We start from the raw sequence: 6301 nt of genomic DNA, 5'->3' as shown, positions 1-6301 counted from the left end.
GGGAATGAAAACAAAAAACAAATAAACCAAAAAAAAAAAAAAAAGCAAACCCACTCATCAAGTTACATATGTCTAATTCAATCTAGAAATAAATATATGTAGAATTACGTAAGAATTCTGAATACAAATATGTGATTTTTTTCACATTGGTCCTCTTTATATATAATGAGACATTATGAGTTCTGTCCAAATATGCCCACCTTTATAAAAAGTATGGTTGAGAACACTAAATATATGACTTGTAGGTTTTTCTACACAGGGTGGTTGGTTATATAGCAATAATTTAGTTTATCTGATCCACGAGAAAAATCAATATGGGAAAATTCAGATTGAAAAAACTGTTGGCTCTATGGGTTTTATTTTTTTAATTTGTTATCTAGATTGACCATGTAACAATGATTATTGCTGAGTCTTCAATTAATTTTTAAAATAGAGACAGACTATAGCAAGATTGATAAGTTATATTTTATTGTTTGTTTACTTCTTAATTAATTATCAAATATTTTAGGCCTTTAGTATATCCTAGACTTGGCCCATCAACTCACTTTGCATGTGCTAATTCTATTCTAAATAATGATATGAAAGTTTCCTAACCTGTTTTTCCTTCCCCTTTTTTTGGCATGTTTTGCCTACCTGGAGACTGATAAGTGCTAATATTTTATTCAGAATAAAATCATTTTTGTAATTCATAATAAGAAAATTTAAGTTGCTGTTTTGTACTAAATACAAATCATCTATTCATCCACCAATTTATTAATTCCCATATCTCCTCCCTCTTGCGTCTCAAAGACCTGAGCTGATCTCCCTGTGCTATGTGGCTGCTTCCCACTAGCTATCTATTTTACATTTGGTAGTGTATATATGTCCATTCACTTTGTTATAAAGCAGAAGCTAACACACCATTGTAAAGCAATTATACTCCAATAAAGCTGTTAAAAATAAAAGAGCTGTGGTTTATATCTACAATGGAATATTACTCAGCTGTAAAAAAGAAGGAAATAATGCCAAAAAATTTATTAATTCCTTCCACAAATATTTATTGTGTCTTTTATTTTCTAAATATGTGATAATAATTATTCCTGTTTCAATTCAAATCAGATTAAAATATATCTATGAATCTCTCTCCTTCCTGATAAGTCAGATTACAGAACACAATCCAGATGTGTTCCTTAGTCATACATTTAAAAATGGCCTCTCTGTCCCAGGAATCCAATAGTCCCTATGAAAGAAAATTGCTGATTCTCTTCTAAATACTACTTAATCTGAATTATCCCTAATATACACCTATAAAAAACTCTCATGGATATTTATCATAAACAATGTTTTAGTTTTGTGTAATGTAAAAGCCATGAAGAAGATTTTCAGTTTTATAAATATGATCGTATTTGAACTTATTTTATTCTTAGAGAGTCTTAGAATCTCTTCCAATCACCCAAATCATCATATAGTGATAGTTTTTATATTTTAGGGCCAGAGTTCATAAGTTTTTATATTTAATACTTTAAAAATTAGGAATAATATTCAAATAATAAGTAATCTGACATCTCAGATAACTAATGCCTGTATCATCGTAGGCTCTAAAATTTCCTAAAACATTTACCTATAATACTATTATTTCTCAAACTCACCAAATGTGTTCTCACATCCAACGTCTTCACAATATCTATTATTGATACACTTATAAAACCCCAAGTTCATTACTATTTTAAAATAAAAGTAACATATATCATTCAAATGGTTCTTATTAATGGAAAGAGAGTACTTTGTCCCTCTGGCACCATGCTAACTTCTCTCAAAAATTAACCACTATCAAGTTTCTTATGTATTCTTCTAGAATAATTTAATTAATATTTAAAAAGATGTATGCAGATAACTTTGCAGTGATTCAGTTATAATTTTTATATGATATCTGTCTATATCAAGAATACAGATAGTGATCTTTCATCTGCATAAAAGCTATATAATGTTTCATTATATTGACATTATAAATCATTTAACCACTTTCCTATTTACTGGTCATTAATTCTTTCTAATTTGTTTTAATTATAATATTGCAAAGAATAACTTTGAATATATGTTTCGATACATTCTTGCGAGTCAATCAAAGATCACATTAATAGATGTGAAATACTGGAAAAAAGAGAACATGCATTATGCATTATGCATTTTGATGGCCAAATTCCCCTCAGAACACTTGCATCCCCAAAAACTTGTGACAGTCCTTATTTCCTTACTCTCTCACCAACACTAGATATTATCCAACTTTTCATATTTGTCTATCTGATGGAAAAAACATAGAATCTCATGTTTTATTTGTATATCTTTATGTATGAATGAGGTTGAAAATCCACTCATATATGTATAGGTTTTTTTGAAAGCTTCGTTTTCTTAATCTTTTCAAACTTTAATTTCCATATTTAACATTATCTTATTGTGGTTTTGTATACATATTATTTAACTTGAGAAAATGAGTTATTTGCTGTTTTATTTGCTATATGCACTATATGTGCCTCCAATGCAGGGTCACAAATTCTACTTTTTTTTTTATTAGTTTCTGCTTTATAACAAAGTGAATCAGTCATACATATACATCTGTTCTCCCATCCCTTCCCTCTTGCATCTCCCTCCCTCCCACCCTCCCTATCCCACCCCTCCAGGTGGTCACAAAGCACCGAGTTGGTCTCCCTGTGCTATGCAGCTGCTTCCCACTATCTATCTACCTTACGTTTGGTAGTGTATATATGTCCATGCCTCTCTTTCACTTTGTCACAGTTTACCCTTCCCCCTCCCCATATCCTCAAGTCCATTCTCAAGTAGGTCTGTGTCTTTATTCCTGTTTTACCCCTAGGTTCTTCATGACACTTTTTTTTCTTAAATTCCATATATATGTGTTAGCATACGGTATTTTTTTTTTTACTTTGGATTTTTTTTTATATAGAACTTTCTACTACCTGAACCACTGAATTTTGTATATTGATATAGACATATAATGGGAGTGTGGTGGATAGAGCCGAAGAAACTCAGGGATCAGCTAGTTCAAACATATTATTTTCTGCAGATGTTGAGACAAAAGCCTTCAGAGAAGAAGTAAGTTTCCGACATAGTTTGTAAGAGAATGAAGAGAAGAATTCAGGTTTCCTGACTCTCAGTCTCATCCAAAATCACACATTTATTATTAACCTATATCCATATGGAAAGAGAAATTATTTAGTATACTCAAGGAATAATCAAATATAAACACAGAGACTCAAACAGGACATTAGCTACCTAAGAGTTAATGTTTAAGTACATTTGTATCCTAACTGTAAACCTCCCCTTGCTTTATATAATGCAGATCTCAGTACCTTTATTCCATAGAAGAGGAGGAGGTTTATATCAGACTTTGACCAGCAAATGCCTTAAAATTCCTCATCATATATGTTTACTCTCTAGCCTCTTCTTCCTTTTCCTGTAGGAGTGGAGGTTCATGTTCTCTGCTTTTTTCCACATAGCCTCCAGATCTTGTCCCCATCTCTTTCTTTCTAAACATCCCAATTTCAAATGCTAGCCCTTTTGGGGGGCAGAATAATTCAGATGTTTCTTGTTTCTGCTTCCAAACCTGCATTCACAACTTCCAAGGTGATCACCAACAGAAGTTCTGTTGCAAACTGACCTAACCCAAAAAAGTCATCAACAACTCAAAGATCTTTTACTAGTAGTCCTCTAAAAAATTTGTGGTAGTCAGAGTTTACTCTACCAGGTCACTACCAGCTTACAATGAAAGTAAACAAATTCTCACATCATATCTGCCACACACATAGACATTAACTCAACAATCATTCATTCATGTGTAGACATAAAACCTTTTCATACAGATCGTTTGGCAAGATTCATGATATATTACTGGCTTTCAGGGCATGCTCACCTCACGTCATTCCAAAAAGCTCACTTGAAATTATGCCAGAAGGAGAAATCTTTTAACCTAGTTGTCATCAGGCAACCAGAAGTCATACTAATGATGGTAGGACAGAGAACAATTTGGGAAATCATATCTTGGGCTCCATTCTTAAATAAAGGCTACAGACCTGGCTGGAGTCTTATACACTATTCATGCCAAGGGAAGAACTATCTCTAAAGAATTTTAGCAAAACCCCAGATCTTGAGTGGCCTTAATTTTACCCATGGGAACCCATTTCTAATATTCATCATGCTCATTGATCAAACTATTAATATCATTTATTATGCTACTTATCAAAGCATCTGGTTTACATCAAGATATGGATTATTTAGTATGGATTAAGATCTTTCTGATGTAATGCTAACCCATCACCCCTGAGAGCAAATTTTTGATTAGAATGCTAACTGCATCAGGTTGTGACTTTAACTAACTCACATACTATACTCACTTTTTAATGCTAAAGTACTTAAAAATCCATCTTTGTAACATCCATCTAATTATTATGATCCATTTAGAAGGCAGTTAGGAATAAGTAAAAACTAAAAATTTTCTGTTACATATTTTATATATGAAATTAACAGGTTTTATATGTTGAAATTGAGAAATGTAAAGGTCTGAGCTCAGTGAAGAGTGAATGTTACATTGAATGTAGCGTTATGTAAAAGACATTCCAGGAAATTACTGAAGCGAGGAAAGGTGATTTTTTGCAATTTAGTGGGGAACAATTTTTTATATTATTTGGTAGGCTGTGAAAGAAGTTGTAGTTCATGAAATCAGATGATTATCTGAAGAGTTTTGTTTAACATTTCCCAGGACAGTCAGGACAGTAACTCTATTTGATAATAACTCAGTATCTTTATTGAAGAAGTATTTTTAAAGAATATTTAAAAACAATTTAGCATCTAGATTTAAATAAATCATGGAAGAAGACAGAGTTTTGGTAAGATGAATCTAAATATCCACATGAAAAAGCTATTCATAAGATGGAAATACACAGAAATATGTGTATTCTAGTATTAATTCAGGGAGAAAAACTGATCTTATATGTGTCAGCCATCCTGCCTGGTATTTTTTATATCCTATCATATAATTCTTATTAAACTATTGAGACATATGTTAATTATTCATCATAGTATTCCATAAATTTTCTCAATAACCTCTAATATTATCAGGAAATTCTTTCCTGGTACCTTGGTACAATACTAAACTCTAGGCATATTTTTTATGTTGTTTTTTATTTTTGTTTTCTATTATCATCAGTGAGATAGAGGAAAATCAGTTTGTTAGATATTTTTATAGAATGTTGTAGGTATTCCATAATCAGGAATGCTTTCCTTCCCTAAGATGGATTGTATTTTTCAATCTTGTTCTCTTCTTAAGACAATGGACACCAAAGGTCAGAGAACAATCAAGGCATTCCAACAGCCTTTATTCTCCCCATCAAATAAAATAGTAAGTCATATCTAGATTTTACCTGTTTTGATAGTTGCTCTCTTCCCCTCCAAAAGAAGAAACTCCTTACTATGATCATTTAAATAGTTTTTAATGCAAGGCTGGCATTCTTTAGCTTTGGGGCATAAGTCAGAGGGTTCACCACAACTTACTAAAAAAAGTCAGGGTAAGAAATACCAGTTGACTATTTCAGCAAAGGGACTGAGTATTTTGATGCTTGTGATTAACTGCACTGTGGTAGAAATTATGACACTTGATGAAATGTAGGTACATTTCCTTTTGCTTAGTCTGAGATACAAAGGGTAAATTTCTTCCTAAGGTATCTTTGGAAACATACATATTCTAAACAAAGGGACTTTACACAATGGATTTGCCAATTTTTGGTAGTCTTCCCCTATGGCTCAGTGACATTGGCACACTTTGGAAAGAATATTATTCAAAAATATTAAAGACAAATATCATGATATCTCTTATATCTAAAAAAATCTTTTAAAAATCTTTTAAAAATGATACAAATGAACTTATTTACAGAACAGAAGCAGACTCAGAAACTTAGAAAATGAACCTATAGTTAACAGAGTGAAGGGTGGGGGGAGTTTGGGATTGACATGTACACACTGCTATAATTAAAATAGATAACCAACAAGGACCTACTGTATAGCACAGGGAACTCTACCCTATACTCTGTAGTAACCTAAATGGGAAAAGAATTTGAAAAAGGACAGAAAAAAAAAAAGAAAAAGAAAAAAATACACTAGTTTTCTTCAGTAAAAAAATTAGCCAAATCTACACCTGGTAGAAAGAAAATGTAGGTAGACAGTGGACGCTGGGGAGCAGTTCTCAAGCCCTATTTAGAGAATTTTCCTAAAGGACTCGTGTAAGATAGAGTCAAGATGATCCATAGAATAAATT

Source organism: Mesoplodon bidens (genome assembly GCF_964165515.1).
Source record: "Mesoplodon bidens genome assembly, chromosome: 11".
In the NCBI taxonomy this organism is placed as follows: Eukaryota; Metazoa; Chordata; class Mammalia; order Artiodactyla; family Ziphiidae; genus Mesoplodon; species Mesoplodon bidens.
The sequence above is the reverse complement of the archived record's forward strand: the minus strand, read 5'-3'. Positions refer to the sequence as shown.